We start from the raw sequence: 17,761 nt of genomic DNA, 5'->3' as shown, positions 1-17,761 counted from the left end.
GCGCAAAGACCATCTGCTCCCGCAGGACCCACCATGCTCATAGAACCTTACGCGCAGTACGCAAGCTGTACACGCAGGGAAAGCCTCCCAATGGTGAAGTACCCCGCCTGTTCCCGCAGTTGCGGATACAAGCCATCAGGGAAGGCTACCCGCAGACAGCAGGGCTACACGCACAAGACAATAGATACTTCAGTAGTCACATGAAGGAATGAGCAAGGCAGGAACAATCCCGCCTAAATGAGCCAGTCTGTATGATTCTGAAAGATCTTTTGTACTATACCTACCAAGGTATGGATAGGACAGACGATCTGACCAGAACAACCCATGAGCCAATCACAGGGTGACAGCTCACCGACAACAGTGCGAGGAGGAGCACCCTCTAGTACTGTTTGTCACTATTAGCCGCTGCCTACTCACCAACCCTTACTGTGGGACATGCGCAGCCTACAGTTGGTGGAATAGTGTTACTATTGGCCGTAACCTTTTCACCAACCAGCATGGCCTGCGTACAATCCACAGTAGGTGGGACGTGCATAATCTACAGTTGGTGGAATAGTGCAGCCGACTTTGTCACTGTTGGCCGTAACCTACCCACCAACCAGTATGGCCTGTGCATAGTCCACTGTTGGTAGAACAGGAATACTATTCAGCCGGCTGTACCTGCTTGGAAACCTACCTTCGGCTATAAATACTCCAACATCTTGGAATGGTAAGATCATCTGCTACCCAGTTATCTAGCAATCTCTTAATATACACTTATATTCAGAGCAATCTAGTCTGATTCTCACGCCGGAGGGTGGTCATAAGGAGGAACCCCCCCCCTTCTCAGTGACGAGCTTACGGTGTTTGTTTTGCAGGTCTCCTGAAGAACAGCCTTCTCAGTTAGACCTCATCCGTGGGAAACATTACTTAACCCCCAGATTATCTATAATCTGTCCAGATTATCTATAATCTGTCCAGGGTTCACCTAGTGTTTCTTCAAAGCTTCTTATGGCAGCCCAAACCACGTTAGTTGGTATTACATGTAAAATCCTACACCCAAATCCTGAATCTTGGTCATGACTACAAGAGTGGATGGAATAAGCAATATTATTCAACGCCGAGGTTTGAATTTTGTTAGCCTTGTTAAATATTGAACTTAGAAGATTGAGAGCAGTGGATAGAACATAAAACAAATTATGAAGACTCTCTTTCGTGTTTGTTGCTTATGGTGTTTAGGGTGTATAAAGAATGATGGAGAAATGAAGAAAAAAAATCGAGCAACGAGTACCACCCGAAAATTTAAAGAGTTTATGAAGATTAAAGGATGAACGGAAATTCATGGAGGAACTTGTAAATTTCAATTTTTAATATAAAAAAAATAATATCAATACATAAATTTCATTAATTTAGCTCATAATAAAAGAATTTTTTACATATTTTCCCTTTCTAATCCTTTGAAATTACATATTTCCCCAAAATACAAGTTTTTAATGCAAAATGTACAATGCTCTTTAAGCATGGTTTGGGGAAATATGTAATTTCAAGTTTAGGAAGGAGAAATATGTAAATGCCCCTGTCTTTAAAAACACAAAAACAATAAAAAAAAATACACATAAATTTCATTAATTCAAAATAAAAATATCATAAGTGTTAATGCCCACCTAGTTTTTTTTTTTTTAGGAGAGGGGGGGGGGGGGCTCCCTTGCTCCTTTATATAGACTGGTAATATCTCATTTTCTTCATCTTTTATGTAGGACCATATTGTGCTATATAATGCACGCGTACATTTGGTTCCTAATCTTCACCTTCTTATGAGATTGAGCTGATCGCTTGAGTATAACCCCTTTTTGCTTTTAATACACCGGAAGCACGCTAAACGTCTTTTATTGCTGATTGTTGCACATTCTTGAACATATTTTCCTTTGCCTCTGTTGGATATGGGAACACTTTTACAGACGTAGACCAAGCAAGGTAGATCTCATCTAGGGATGGCAACAGGCCGGATATTGGTAATCCCATGCCCATATCCGTTTGTAAAACCGTGCCCCATACCCGGGCCATTACCCGTCGGGTATCAGCATACCCGCGGGTATCAGGTATACCCGTTGGGACTTTCAAATACATTTTTTTTATCATTATAAGTCTTTTATACCTTTTATTCATACTACAATTATTACAAATTAAAATACAATAAACTCAATATATATAAGGATTACAAGAAATAAATAATATCATTATAATTTATATATATATAATACAAAGAATTTTTCGGTTATACGATTTGAGTAAATGGGTATGCGTTTTCGGGTAATCGGATCGGGCATCATCTAATCCCATACCCGACCCAGACCCATCGGGTTTCAGGTATACTCGTCCCATTTGTTTCGGGTATACCCTTTGGGCTCGGGCTTTTTTGTCATCCCTAATCCCATCTGTAAGATAGCAGCCACGTGTTTACAACAACCTTAACCGCACAAGCCTGGGCTGGGCCCACCTCCATCCCTAGAGGAGCCGTATGAGGCGGAAGCCGTAATCGCAACGACCCAATTGCAAGAGCGGAGCTCTACCAAGCTATACCCCCCCCCCCCGAGCCAAGTGTAGCATTCATGGTCGTCCTTTTACGGGAAATGGCCACTTAGGCATGATTCCAAAAAACTCAGTAATAAATATTGTAGATTGTTTGACAACATTGATGCCGATGTTTGAACCATGCAGACCAAAAAACGCATGCAAAACCACAAATCATTTGAAGCCACCGCTTCGAGCATGATTATCGTGTATTGGTGATCACTTCACATATATATTGGCCCCGTAGGCTGCTCAGGCACATCCCCTAAACCCAACATGTGCATTTAATGCTACCGAGCATCCCTGGAAGTCAATATTTTCTTCATGTGTGTTGTACAAAAGTGCAACGTCGTGGCTAGGCAATTTACGCCAAAACTCATCACCATATAAAATAACTATGGCATTACAAATATTCTACGCATTCACGTGAAGTCATTTCAGTCGTAAAATAAACTCATCAAATTCGTTAGGAGGATTACCATTTGCATGTTGTTTAATTGCCGATGTGAACTTTTGTAAGACCGTGAAAATTTTTTTGTACCTAGCGTCTAGCACTCCTGAAACCATTCAAATATTGCTTCTATATCTCCGAAATTTTACAAAATAACCGCTTTGACATCCGAAACCTCGCTCGAAACGTAGCTTCATTGTATTTTTGGGTATCAACAAAGTAGTCATCTACTAGAACATCCAGAGCTTGTTGACGATCACATGGTGCATATATGTATTTTTGATGCCGTGTCGAATTCGGCTTGCGTGAACATATCCATGAGAAACTAGAGAACACTTGCTTCGCCGTCATCAAAGCCGAACTCGTCTAATGACTCGGGTGGAACAAATATATTAAGATCCATTTTGTTGTGCATAACTCAAGAGAAGAAAATTGTTTGTAAAATAGAAGAAATGAGAGTATATTTGGTATAAAAGTTTTGAAGAAAAGTGGTTTTTTTTATAACTTATAAGGTTTAGTTTTTTTCTTTGTCTTTTGTTTATTTTTTTATTAAATTTTTTTTATGTTCAAACGGTCTCATGACCATTGCCAGCGGCCAATTCCACCTACCTTCTTCGAGCATGTTTGGGATTGAGTTTGAAAAATGCTTATTGGCTTATTGGTGTTTTCAAAAAGCCATAAATTAAAATGCGTTTGGCAATCACAAAAATCTTTCTTATTTTAGCCTTTTGAAATGGTTAAAAAGCATTTTTCCAAAAGCCCCAAATCCTGGCTTTTTAAAATGGCTTTCTGAAAAAGCCAATAAGTCAATAAGCATTTTTCAAACTCAATCCCAAACATGCTCGTCTTCCCATACCCAAACTCCTTACCCAATGCAATGACGGCAGTGTATCCAATGGTGCCGATCAACCCGATCGCCAACCCGAGGAACACCCTAGACACCCCTTATGTAGCCTTATATAGTAAAGTTGGGATCACCATAAGTCTCAACAACCGACTTTTCAACTCCACTGAAATGTATGTCGTTTCAGTTTTTAGTTATGGATTATGGGTCGAAAAACAACTGATAGGATTTATCCAAATGTATATATATATTACCCATTAAATTGGGCCCATTACTTTTTCAAGACCCTTGAAATTGATAACTTTGTTTATTGGATCCAACAAAATTTGCAATATAGATAGATCTTCTGAATCTTCATTTTATTCCTAGATATACCTAACATGTTATCATAATATTATGTTACCTTCCTTTTAAGTAAAAAAAAAATAAAAAAAAAACATTTATAAAAACCAAAGTTTTTTTTTAAGTATTCATTTGTAAAAACATGTTTGTTTTAGAAAGTTAAGGTTAGGGTCCTATTCTCCGTGTTACAAACAATGTCGCTTGGTGCGTTGATCATACGCAAAGAAAGTCATAAAAGAAACATTTTTCGGTTCGTTCAATTATACCTATATACCTAAAAGAAACATTTTTTCGATTCATTCAAATAAGTACATTTGAATAACAAAAGAAAGACACGCTAAACATGAATACTATTCGCAATACTCATTTAATTGTCGGTATGGATTAAGACTCGTGTAAAAGTCTTGTCACTTAATAAATAATCCTCATTCGAACTTGTATAAACGGAAAGTGTGCCTTGTAGGCTTATATAATGCAAATAAACTTGATAGACTCGACTCATATAGTAAATATACTGTCAGGCATAAATTGTATGGTTTCTTGACGACTTTACAATTTAAGCAAAGTTGTAAAGAAACAATACAAGCATATATCAATGACCAATTTCAAGAGAATATATAAAAAGGACATAAAATGTTTTATCATGACTCAAGAAAATGAGCCAAAGTTATCCCATATGAAACTATCACCTTGTGATGCATTAGCCACACCATCATCTTCCATGGTTTCCCATGTAAACAAGCCATCACTCAGTTCAAACCCATCATCGTTACTCGCGCCAGCGTGTTCCGACCCCTGCGAGTCATTGACCAAAGGGTTGACCACATGCTCGACGCATGGTTGTGAAGATAGAACCGATGCTTGTTTCAATTCCTTAATAAAAAGATGAGGGAAGTTGAGCCTTGCCTTGTTTCCTCTCAACTTAAAAGCCTCATGATCATACGCTAACGCAGCTTCAACCGATGTATCATACGTTCCCAACCACCGTCTACTCCTACTATGTGGGACCCGTATTTCCGCCACCCATTTTCCCCATTGGCGTTGCCTAACCCCTCTATATAGCTTCTCCACAACCCGTTGGTCACGCGTCCGGTTAAAAGAAATCATGTGTTGACTCTTTGATGGCTGAGGTTGAGGGTTGTCATCAAGAGAAAATGGAAACACAAATTTTGATTCATAGTCTTGTCTTTTGATCTTCTTAAGTGGTTGAACCGGATCACACGACTGCTTCCCTTTGTTCGTAGACAAACCGGAAGATGTCTCAAGAACATGTTCCATTGATGGCTTGTGTATAACTAGGATCGATACTCCAAGATTTAAGCAATAAGCACGCGTGCAAACATGTCACACTCATGATAGGCATGCTCAAGAACATTTGACTTTGAGGATTTATTTGTTTATTTATGATTTTGTGATGTTTTCATCAGCAGCAATTTAGTATATAACAATTATATATGATATTGTCAACCGTATCATTTCAAGCACACAAGCCAATTAGAAGTTTGGATCATTTCAAGGAAGGTGTGTCTAGAAAGTAAAAACTCTTAAAAGCTAGATATATCTTCATTATTATTAGTAAGAAAGCTAGAGGCTATATATTTATTTTTCTTTTGGAGTAATAACCATATTAAGAACTACATTAACACTTATTACCAAGTTACCAATGATGACAAAGGAATCATTGATTAGTAGTAACTCAAGGTTGCAAAAGTCGCTAGGTGGACCTTAGACGATCGACTGGAGAGTTGAGTGTACTCAGAGTACTCAGAAAGTACTCGGAGAGTAATCTGACATAATAAATATAAAGAAAATTAATTTTTGGATATCATAAATATATCAAATATATATATATAAGATAAATATATTTTTAAATACTAAATTATTCTAAAAGTGTTAATTACTAATTAAAAAACAGATATTCGTTCTTTATATTATAGAAACGCGGATTATTATTTTTTTTTTTATTAATTTTCTAAGTTAAAATCGGTCAAGATGACTGACAACATGTGATTCTGGCTGAGGTTGACCACCTTTTATCAATTCTTAGTAGCTAGGCGGGGTTAAAGAAACTCACTTCGGCGCCATAACTTGTGGCGGGTAATTAAGGAGTACTTGGCCTTGTAGACCTACTTTTACAATATTGAAGTAACTTACTAATGCTCTTCATGCCATTGTTGGATGAAGTTGTAATTGCTCTTATTTACCATTTATTATTAGCTGCAACTTACTACTGATTATCAATTCCCACTGGATACAAAGTTACCGTCATGGCTCTGTCCCTTGTACTGCACCTAGGCATTGTCCCAGGCCTTGCTAAGGTGATGGTGCCCGTTGGGAACTTCCATGGCTTGGGGAGTTTCATCCCTTACACACCTTCTAACTCGTATTAATATTTATTCAAATTTTTTCTTTTGTTTTAAGTAAATTTTGGCTAACCTTCTTGGTGATACTAAAGTCGCCATCATATAAAAAGTTTCTAAAAATTTTCAATTAATGGTATTCATTTGTTAAACCCCATTCTCCATATATTTGTCTTAGAGATCCAATAACCCTAGATCCACAATCAATTTAAATCTCACATTTAGGTAATCCAAGATCATCATCTAATCCTCATAATATTTACTCTTCCAAGTATTAATTTTATCTCTACAATCACTCATCAACTCCCTTTGCATAGTGTTTACCCACAAGTAGTGATGGTTTAGGGGCCTTGACTACTACCCGGATGATATTAGTGTAGTCGCTTCCACTAGCCATTGGTTGTTTACAGAAACTCACATCGTCTTTAACGTGTTTGAAACTCGTGTAGACAACGATGATCTTAATGACGACCACAAATATGTATGTATTAATAACTACTTAAAAGTCGAAACAAGACAAACCCGAGCATCTAAAATTTTTAAAGAAGACAAATCCAAGCTCACTAAAGATGAAGTCGGCTCCATCAAGTTTAATCATACTCGGCTCCACTCCAATGGCATAATCATGCCTTCATCAACTTGTTTCACATAGACCCCATAGAGAAGATTTTGTACAGTGGATGTTGATTGTTAATGTTTATTTGTTTTAGATTTGCATGTTTTTTCCGTAATTTAATAATAGCCTGATACATGACACTTCCATATTCGGTTGAAGACGACGATATGGAGTTCAATTCACTTCCATATTCGATACATGGCCAACAAAAGCTTTCATGTATAAAACAACAAAATATACGCGTACACTGTCAGGTTTTTTTATCATGATATTCAACTGAGAAAACCATGCTGCCAAACTCTACCATGGTCATGTTAACTACAACCCAAGCAATGTGAATACAATCCAACACTCAAAATTCCAACTCTTTATAAAAAAAAATTCGTAGCGGGTTTATAGAGGGAAACACTAGTAACGCTCAATATCTTGGAGGCAGTCATAGAAATGTGACATGTTAATTTTTTTCTTGCCCGAGTAAATTTCTTCGGCATTTCCACCTGATTCTCCTTGTGCCGCCATCTCCACCACCATATAAAGCCTCTTAAGTGGCATCTGAAACACCGACACAAACATATCACCATTTAGTTAACTTTTTAAAAATAATAATACATAAATATTTGATAAATCAAGAATCTTGCATCATTTAAAGCCTCAGCAGCAGCATCAACATCCTCGTTAGCAAACACATTAAGTTGTTGCAATACCTGAAAACACAAAGATTTAGACATAAAACATCAAAAACATAAAACAAAAGACAAAACATGTAACAAGGAAACTTACCTTTTTAACATCCTCGGTCTTCAATGTAGGAACATTATAAGTGACCGAGAAAGCATCACAAACGCCAACCGACTCCAAGAAAGATACTTCACTTGTTGTCCCGATCACCAGACATATTTTTACCCTGAAGTTTAAGTAACAAAAACATAATTTAATTATGTTTAATCTCATTCAGTTGGCAAATTATTATATCCAAATAGAAAAGAATATACCTTTGGAGGAAGCCTTTTGAGAAGGACCATTAAGGTCTGAGATATTAAGTTTGAAAACCGAGGGCCGATGGCAACATATTCCAGTAGTCTGTATTTGTGAATAATTTAGAATAATTAATAGATTAACCAGCAACTGATACAAATTTCATTTATACTAAGGCCATGTTTGGGATTCCTTATTTGCACTGACTTATACAAGTTGTTTTTGATAAGTCCTAACTTATCAAAAACTGTTTTTTTTCCTTCTTTAAAAACTTAAAAAAATCACATTACCCAAACACCTTTTTAACTTACAAAAGTTAATAAGTTATAAGGAGGTAAAAATAAGGAATCCCAAACACCCCCTAATTATATATATATTAAAAACCAAAATTTGCACAACTCATATGAAACACTATTCACATCCACTTAAATTTGAGCCACACAATTTTATTCTTTCTTCTTATTTTAACATGTTATCCCTTAATTTGAACCACACAATTCTAAGTTTTATTTTAATATTGTTTTATCTCTATAAATATCTTTTACATATTTTGTTTTTCACTTACAAATTTTGAAATATTATGTTTTCTTAAATGCCAAATATAACATTATGAAATTCTTAATTTTACCAATGTAGTTATTAATAATTCATAAGCAAGTCAATTACCTTTCAATATCATCAAGGACAATAATGCTCAGTGTTGACTTATAAGCATCCTCAAAGACCTTGACGATTTGCGCGCATTTACTCGGTTCGCTAAGTCCAATCATCGATTCAGCAGAAATCTACAAATATTGTTTTATTTCTATAAATATCTTTTACATATTTTTTTTTTCACTTACAAATTTTGAAATATTATGTTTTCTTAAATGCCAAATATAACATTATGAAATTCTTAATTTTACCAATGTAGTTATTAATAATTCATAAGCAAGTCAATTACCTTTCAATATCATCAAGGACAATAATGCTCAGTGTTGACTTATAAGCATCCTCAAAGACCTTGACGATTTGCGCGCATTTACTCGGTTCGCTAAGTCCAATCATCGATTCAGCAGAAATCTACAATTATAGAAAACATATGTTGATTTTACATAACAATAACAATAACAATAACAATAACAATAATAATAATAATAATCAGTGAACAGATTATTTAAATTTTAAATATAAAATAACTTACAATCTTCACATAGGGGAAGTCGCTACCTATACCAACAGTAGCTGCCATTGCAGTCTTACCACTGCCAAAGATGATAAAAGAAAAGTTGTGAGCTTGGAGAAATTATTATATTAGAATCAGTTAACTATTAATCAAAGTTCAAGACCATAATTTACCTGCCACTTGGACCTTCTAGAAGAACTGTTATGAGTGGGCTACCTCTGCTAACCTTAACTTCCTCTGCTAACAGCATGGTTCTTTTAAAGATATGATCATGTCGTTGACCACAGTCTACTATTCCATTCAGTCTACATTGATTTATAGAAATTCAAAATATGTTACAAAATTATTAATTAAAATGAAAAAAGAAGCTTGAGAGTTGAGATAATATCATAATTTTACCTGCAACGTTCAAGGTCGTCTGTTGAAGCACCAAATGCAGGAGTAACTTCGTGAAGAGCATTCAAGAAATCCTCCATTGTGACTTTTATGCTTTCTTCATCAATTGTTTTGGTTAAATCATCAAGGCTGAGCTGGCGGTTGAGGGCGTAAGAAACTGCACTTTTCACCACACCTTCAAGTTCTGCTCCACTGTAGTTCTTCGTTCGTGCAGCTAAAATGCAATTCATTAGAATTCATTAAACCGTAATATTTTTATTCTTCTCGTTAAAATATAAATAGAAATGCAAAAATAATTATACCAAGCTCTTGCAAGTTAACATCTGGAGCTAGAAAAGAATTCTCTTTCATCTTATTTGTATGAATCTGAAGAATTTGGAATCGACCGTTTTCATCAGGAAGGCTAATTTCCACTTGAACTTCCAACCGACCGGGCCTAAACAAGGATTGAAAAAATATTTAACAAAAATAGCACTAATCAATGACATTTAAGTAGGCTTGTAAGCTAACTGAAGGTTCAGTAAACAATCTGGCAGGAAGTTCGTTTACTTAATAAATGAACAAGATTTATTGTTCATTTAGTTAAATGAACGAACATTCACACATGTCTCGTTAGTTCACTTATGTTCGTGAACGTTTGCTTACGTTCGTTCATTCATGTTAAGCGAGTAAAGTGCGATTTCCATCCCTGTGGTTTGTTAAAACTTGCTATTTCAGTCCAAAAGTTTAATTTGGTTCAGTTACGTCCATTGGGCTACGTTCGTGAATTGTTCGTTTTTAATGTTAACAAATGAACATAAACGAATGCAAGCACCTCATCTTCTTAACGAACAAACATAAATACGAAAACCTCGTCCGTCTGATTGTTCATGTTCAGTCAGAGTTAAACGAACGAACACGAATATGGTCCGTTCGTGTTCGTTTACAAGCCTACATTTAAGTTATAGCATCTTAATGAGAGATAAAGAACTCGCCTCAAAAGAGCTTCATCAAGCAAATCCTTTCTATTTGTCATACCAATAAGCAAAACATTATTCAATGCTTCCACACCGTCTATCTAAAGAAGAGATTTTCCACAGTCAAATAGTCGATAATTATTGTTTTTTGTTAATTATAAAGTTGGGATTTGAAAATTTTATCCAACCTTTGTAAGAAGCTGATTGACAATGCTATCGTGCACTCCTGTGCCATCCCTCGTTGAACCTCTAGACTTACAAATGGCATCAATTTCATCAAAAATGATCACATGCAAGTCACTTTGATCGCCTGAAACAGTTTGAAAACGGGTATCAGAACTGAAACGAAATTTGTTACAAAATCAAGATTTTAACAAGTAAAGAGTTGCACCTCGTGTTCTTTGATCTTGTTCAGCATCAGCAAATAAGTCCCTTACATTCTTCTCAGTTTCACCAACAAATTTACTCAGCACTTCAGGTCCATTCACAATCTATTTCGTATAATTAACAAAAAGAATCATCAATAGAATCATTAAACGCAGTTGTGGATTCACAATCACATAATAAACAAAAGGGAATATAAAAATAGGTCAATGCATGCATAGAGTACCTTTGGGTCCTTCCCGTTCAACATTTTTCCAATCTGACGAGCCATACAGTCTTGCCAGTACCAGGGGGACCGTATAACAGCATTCCCTTGACATGCTTTACACCCAGTCTAATGAACAAAGATTCACATTCCCATTATAAATTAAAAAAAAGTAATAAATAAATTTCACATTTAAGAAAATATCATAGACATTACTTGCTTGCCACATGTGGAGGAAAAACCCTGGAAGCGAAAGCTCTTCTAAATATATCTGCAAACTCATTGCTCAAACCACCAATACCGAGTGTTTGGAGGTTAAATTCCTTGTGCTTGAAAATGTTGCTGCTAGCAGCCTCGCGCTGATTTATAATCTGCACATACAGAAAAAAAATTATAGAACTGAATAAATGGTCAAAAAGTCAACACAATAGTGCTTTATAGAACCTTTATTCCACTAGAATTAGAAGCTTCAAACACAATGTATGAATCTTCAGAAAGCAGGCCCCTTTCAATGTTTGATTTTCCCTGTCCTTCCACAGCAACTTGGGTGACCGTGAAGATATAACCATTTCCCTGATGCTCAAATGTTACCCTTTGTCCAGATGTCAAAACCTGCATTGAAGCAAATACATATATAAGAACATCGATGCCTCGTTGTAATTACAATCGTTAAGTTGAACAAAACATCAACGTACCTGGTTTGCAAATCTTTTCCTAAGCTGTTTAGCTAAAAGAACAGCATCAACCTGCAAAATTAACAATGTTGGAATCTTCAGATGATAACTAAAAGGACGAAAGAAAACACATGCTTAGTTTAAAAGAATGAAACTTGCCTGCTCTTCTTTATTCCCTTTCTTCACAAATTCCAACTCAAGGGTAAGTAATGCAATATTGAAATCTTCAGGTGGAATAAACCTAAAAAGATTGGTAAAATGAATTTATAAGAGAATCAACAAAAAACTTAGTTATTGCACTACAATAAGCATAACCACAAACCTGCTAACAGATACTGAATCTCCAGTAGAAACTCTTGCATGGCGTCTTTGGATGGCATTAAGCCCAATTTGTCCGCTTTGTATGGTATCATACGCAGTTTGTTGCAGTTAAGTGAAACAATAAAGTGTGTTTTTATAGATAACATGATAACAACAGTAATTCAAAGCTCAAACAGCTCGTTTAAATAGATAAATAGCACGGCTTCAGTCACTAGATATAATGTCCTTGACATAAACAATAACTAAACAGTAACATGAACTATATATAATCTTCTAAGGAACTTCAAACAAACACGGATCTAGACTAAACAAGTTATCTGCCTAGTGTCAACCCTAATGTTGGTAAACCACTGTACTATGCTAACAACAATAAGTAATGAGAAGAAAAAGGCTAACAATCAGGGGTGTAAACCAGACAGGTCGAGCCTGAGCTTGACCAGGCTCAATTTCAGCTCATTTAGATCTCTTTTTCTAAATCTTAAGCTCGGCTCGTGAGCCGTTTTTTCAAGCTTGGGCTTGGGTCGAGCTCCGCATTTATTATTTATTAATTAATTTATACATGGTTTAACGTTTTTTTCTACGAGTTGAGAAGAACCTAAAACGAGCTTGAGCTTGGCTCGAGCTCATATAATACCTTAAATCCTTAATCGAACCAAAGCTCGACTGTGGAGTGTGAAATTAATAATTTAATGTATAGAAGTCTAAAACAGGTAAAACTATAAAATACACAAGTCTCGTTAACGCTCGACGAGCCTAAACGAGCTTCCCGTACAACGCCCAAGCTCAGACTTGAAAAATAAACTAAACGAGCTTTATTTGAAGCTCGAAAAAGCTCAGCTCGTTTAATATCTATTAATTAACTTATATATTTGTAATATTTTCTATATATTTTGAGAAGAACCTTAAACGGACTTGAGCTTAATCGAGCCGAAGCTTGGCTCATGCTTGGCTGTGCAGTGTGAAATTAATGCATAGAAGCATGGACGCAGGGCTCAATAACTAAACTAAACGAGCTATATACGAGGCTCAAGCTCGGAAAAGCTTGGCACGTTTTGAGGTTTCTATCGATCTAATCTCGAGCATCTCGGCTCGTTTGCATCACTACTAACAAGTAAAGCTAGAAAACACGAGATCCTAAAATATCAAATTAGGTTAAACACTACACTCGTCAAAATACTAATTAAACAAATTAAAATATCAAATTAGGTTAAAATTATAAAAGGATATGCTACGGAGAGAACGAAGACGTCACCGACGAGAGCAAGCGCGAGGTTAGATCCAGGCACGGCGAATTGACGGAGATCGGACGGTGAGCAGTAGGCGCAATTGGTGTACGCCAGATCCTTGGCCGGCGTGTTTGTTACGATCATCGTCGTTGATGATCCTGAGCTTCTATACATTGTATTGTATTGTACAGATCAATTGAAATTATCAGAATATTATTATTATTAGTAGTACTGGTTTTTGTTTGAAGGAATAAAGAAGACGTGATATGACGGTTTGGATTGTTGACGGGGTTAAGAAATGAAATATGACCGGGTTAAGGCTTTGAACCGTTTGCACCAGCGTCAGTTTATCTCAATGATGTTGGTCATGGTTTCTGGAAAAGTGAGTTTTACAAAGTAACCCCTAACGTTACCTTAATAGGCAACTTTAATCTAAAATGTTAAAGCTCGGGTTTTTTTAAGTCTATCTTGTAACTGTTTTGTAACTTTTAGGTGCGGTTTGTTTTTTAAGAGTTAAAATGTTTACAATTTGTGCATCACATTTGAGGATCTCTGTAGAAGAATAAGTGGATCAAAGGTTTGCAGTCTGTAATAAGAAGGTTGTTTGTGAAGAGGTATGTACCCGCCTCAACACCAAGCAAGCCGGGTCAACCCGCAAGATAAAGACATTATGAAGGCACAAAGCCAAAACCCAGGCGCATGGCGCATACAAAACATGCTCAGGCATCATATGCTCGCGCATCACATATGCGCGCGGCGCATATCGCATGCTCTTGCACATCACATATGCTCGCGCGTCACAATTGCGCGTGGCGCACCAGCGCGCGGCGCATATCACACGCTCATGCATATCACACCTGCGCATGAAATATCTGCGCGTGAGAATAAAAAGAAGACTTCGCGCATCCTCAGGATGGGCGCATATCACACGTGCACATAATCAACCTCGTCCTTATCCAAATCAGGGTTAGGGCAACCTTGATTGTGCACGTCAGACAATCTTCTAGAAGGCATCTTTTTAAGGAGTAAGAATATGCTGATGTTGACAGCTGCCAAATGAAAGGTCGACAACTCAGCATGACACATGTGCTACCACATGATTACAACCAACGAGAAAGCGCCAGGTGTCCCAGAGGACACATGGCGCAGTGCGGTTGGAGGAGGCCAACGAGGCTGAGCCCAACCAGTGGAAACCCTAGCACTATAAATACAGCATCAACTCCACTTTGATGACACATTCATTCACACTCAATCATTGACAGTTACAAGCAGTGATATCACATTCAATCATATTGAATTATATTCACTCACAGTCAGTTACAGGAAAACACACAGTCACATCATCAAGGGTATTCAGCGATTCAGCAATACTCTTGAGATTGACTTACCTACAAACATTATTATCTTCTCCAAAAGATACTGATTCTCACGCCGGAGGGTTACCCCAAAGAGGACCCCTCTGTCCCTTTCTGAGGGGTAAGTAACGGCGCTGTTCATTTTGTAGGTGGAAGAACTCGGATCCAGAAGAACCATCGGTGAAATAGTTTAATCACACCCGAGGAAAGTAGATCTGCTACCAGTGAGTAGATCCACGTTTCTTCAGTTTGTGTTTTAACGTATGTAGACTGTTGTCACACCCGACTTAGGGCATAGGAGTTTGACCAATAGTTGGTACATGTTTTGTAAATGTATCAGAGTTATAGGTTAATTTTAGCGAAAGACTTAAAGGTTTAATATAATATTAATTTACATTGAAAATTTACTTAAGAATTAAATACCCAAGTTGAAAGTTTACAAAATATTGTTATTAAATATTACAAGGATTCGTATATCAAAAACTGAGCCATCAAGTAAGCAGACTTCTATCTCCGGGATGACTCTAATCCTTGTGTCTAGTAATCATCAAACTTAGTTACCTGCAAGTGAGATTAAAATACGTCAGCTAAATGCTAGCGAATCGTTATGACTCTAAAAGCATATAAATAACAATCATAATACAAATATAGTTTTCTTGACAAGCTCAGCAGATATATTGCTATACCCGGTATATGTAACACTGCCCTACACACACACAAGTCTCCGAGCCACGTAGCCCATTCCGGAGAAATTATATATGACCATTAGCCCTCAACCACGTAGCCTTTGACTGTTTAGGCTTAACGGTTATGTTTGGATCCAGACACATGTGTATTCGGTCTGAGTTGTTTTATTCTCTAATTTGTAATAACGTTTTAGAGATCACGTAATCTCATGTAAATATTTGACTGACTCTATAAGATAAACAACCTGTCTACCATATAGAGTATATAAAACTGTTTTGACTAATTGTAAAGGTTTAACATATTCACCTGTACCAATGATGTGATTGTTTGAAAACCTTTCTTGATTGTGACTGATTGTTAACATATAAACAAATAGGTTTGAATGATCACCCTGATGGTGTTTATAGATTAGACTGCAGACTTTAAGTCTGGTTTTAACCTTGATTAGGTTTGTGAATGTATTTTGAAATCATGATTGTATTTGTGTGACGTTTGGTATAACATGCTTTGGCCTAATAGGGTCTATCACGTTGACAAACTTCTCCAGGTAAGTAAACGGGTCCCGCGGTTGATTGGGATGTGTACGAATTACTTACCTTAGGCAAGAAGAGTCTACTAATGATATCCCCCTTCCAGTTACTACATGCCCGTCAAAATATAGTTTTGTATAACATTATATTTATAAAAATAATGCTTGATTGAAATCTGTTTGTGAATGCTTTTGAAAATACTTTCAAGGTTAAAGGCCATAGCCTTGACTGAGTCTAAGCTTAATATAATAGGATTGACAATAACTTAAACTGAGATTCTACCTTAGTGAATGCTTTGGAATACTTATACTAAGGCATAACTTCGCTCCTAACTTGCTTAACTGCTCTACGGATCATTATAACTCCAATACTTGCATGAACTTCACGAAAACGGATCTAGGAACTTCTCGGCAAGGCTAGTACGCTTTCCAACACTAAGTGTGTGTTTGTGATGGTGAATGTGGGATGAATGGGGTTTAAACCCGTAGCCCCCTTTTATAGGCAAAGTTTTGGGGACTGTCGCGTAGCGCGATGGTCTTTTCCTTAGGCCATCGCGTAGTGCGACGCCGCAATTAACAAGATGATACCACGTGTTGACACGTGGTTGGCTACGTAGCCCTGATTACTTAATGGGGTATCGCATAGCGCGATGCCCCTCTGACTCCGGGTCGTCGCGTAGCGCGACACCCCCTTTTTCTTGGCTTTATGGGAATCTGCATCGCGTAGCGCGATGATCCTATTTATCTACCCATTGCGTAGCGCGATGGGTCTGAAAAATCCAATTTTTCATTTTCAATCCTTTAGGTTTCAGAATTGTCACTTTTGGCCCAAAATTGATCAGGGTATTCCGAGATGTTACAACTGTTAAAATAAAATGAAATTTAAATAAACTTGTTTTTTTAACTTTAAAAGAGTGTTTCAACATTAAGATTTAAATAATGGTTATACAACACTTAAATAATGTTCATTAAACCGCAATAACATTTTTTTTAAAATTATGTTATTGAAAGAACTGGGTACTGCTTTCAATCTCATCACGAAGAAATTTTGGCAGATAGAAAACTCAAAGGGTGTGTTAGTTTCACTTACGGTCAACGCTGAAGTTCAAAAGAAACGGCGGTCGGTGGTGGTGGAGAGCAGCGGGGACAAAGGTAGCGAAGCAGGGTACAGTAGGTTTATGCCTTGAGTGTTGGGTTTCAATCGGTGGAGTAGGGGTTGTGGAAGGGCTACGCCGGTGGAGGAACGAAGGGTGGTGGATAGGGTTGAGAGTATGTGAAGGAGAAAAATAGTTTATGTGGTTATAAAGAGGTTAGGAGAGGTAAAAAGAGGTTGTGCGACATCTGCACCATGAAGAGCCGGCACATATGTTGTTTAATGAAACGTCTACGAGAAAGCAAACACCCTGTTAAAGCTCATGTATGCGCGTGGTCTGCGCGACGCATATAGAAGAGCTCCCGCAGAGCGTTTTTCAGAAAACAAACACCACCTTAGTTTGTTATTTTTATATTTATCTCTATACAAGTTTGGGACGTGCGAGAGGTTTGGTGTTTCGTGTTCATCATTCGCTTTTCAACCTATAGTGAAGAGATTAGAGAGAGAAGGTAAAGCAAAGAAGGAACACGTTGGTGGTATAGGAAAGAAGGTCAAGCTATGAAGAAACAAAGGAGGGCGGTGGTGGATGGGATGCGAGAAGCATTATAAAGTTGTAACTAGAGGTGGCAATA

The 17,761-nt window shown here is 37.1% G+C and overlaps 1 pseudogene across 1 annotated transcript; it reads right to left on the bottom strand.

Moving 5' to 3' along the window:
- Window positions 1–7,504: 7,504 nt before the first annotated feature.
- LOC143596945 (vesicle-fusing ATPase-like) lies at window positions 7,505–13,796 on the bottom strand (annotated as a pseudogene). The gene is made up of 19 exons (XR_013146811.1): window positions 13,467–13,796; window positions 12,241–12,336; window positions 12,078–12,159; window positions 11,940–11,990; window positions 11,689–11,856; window positions 11,461–11,615; window positions 11,266–11,373; window positions 11,047–11,146; window positions 10,844–10,965; window positions 10,674–10,756; window positions 10,002–10,135; window positions 9,703–9,913; window positions 9,477–9,608; window positions 9,322–9,382; window positions 9,082–9,200; window positions 8,156–8,243; window positions 7,944–8,067; window positions 7,802–7,867; window positions 7,505–7,715 (listed from the first exon to the last, which is right to left on the bottom strand). The product of XR_013146811.1 is annotated as a vesicle-fusing ATPase-like (transcript).
- Window positions 13,797–17,761: the final 3,965 nt, after the last annotated feature.

The sequence above is a fragment of the Bidens hawaiensis genome, unplaced genomic scaffold, assembly GCF_021521415.1.
Source record: "Bidens hawaiensis isolate Kalapana, Puna unplaced genomic scaffold, B.hawaiensis_p1.1 tig00047393_1, whole genome shotgun sequence".
Lineage (NCBI taxonomy): Eukaryota > Viridiplantae > Streptophyta > Magnoliopsida > Asterales > Asteraceae > Bidens > Bidens hawaiensis.
Note: the sequence above shows the minus strand (reverse complement) of the source record. Positions and strands in the feature narration are given on the sequence as shown.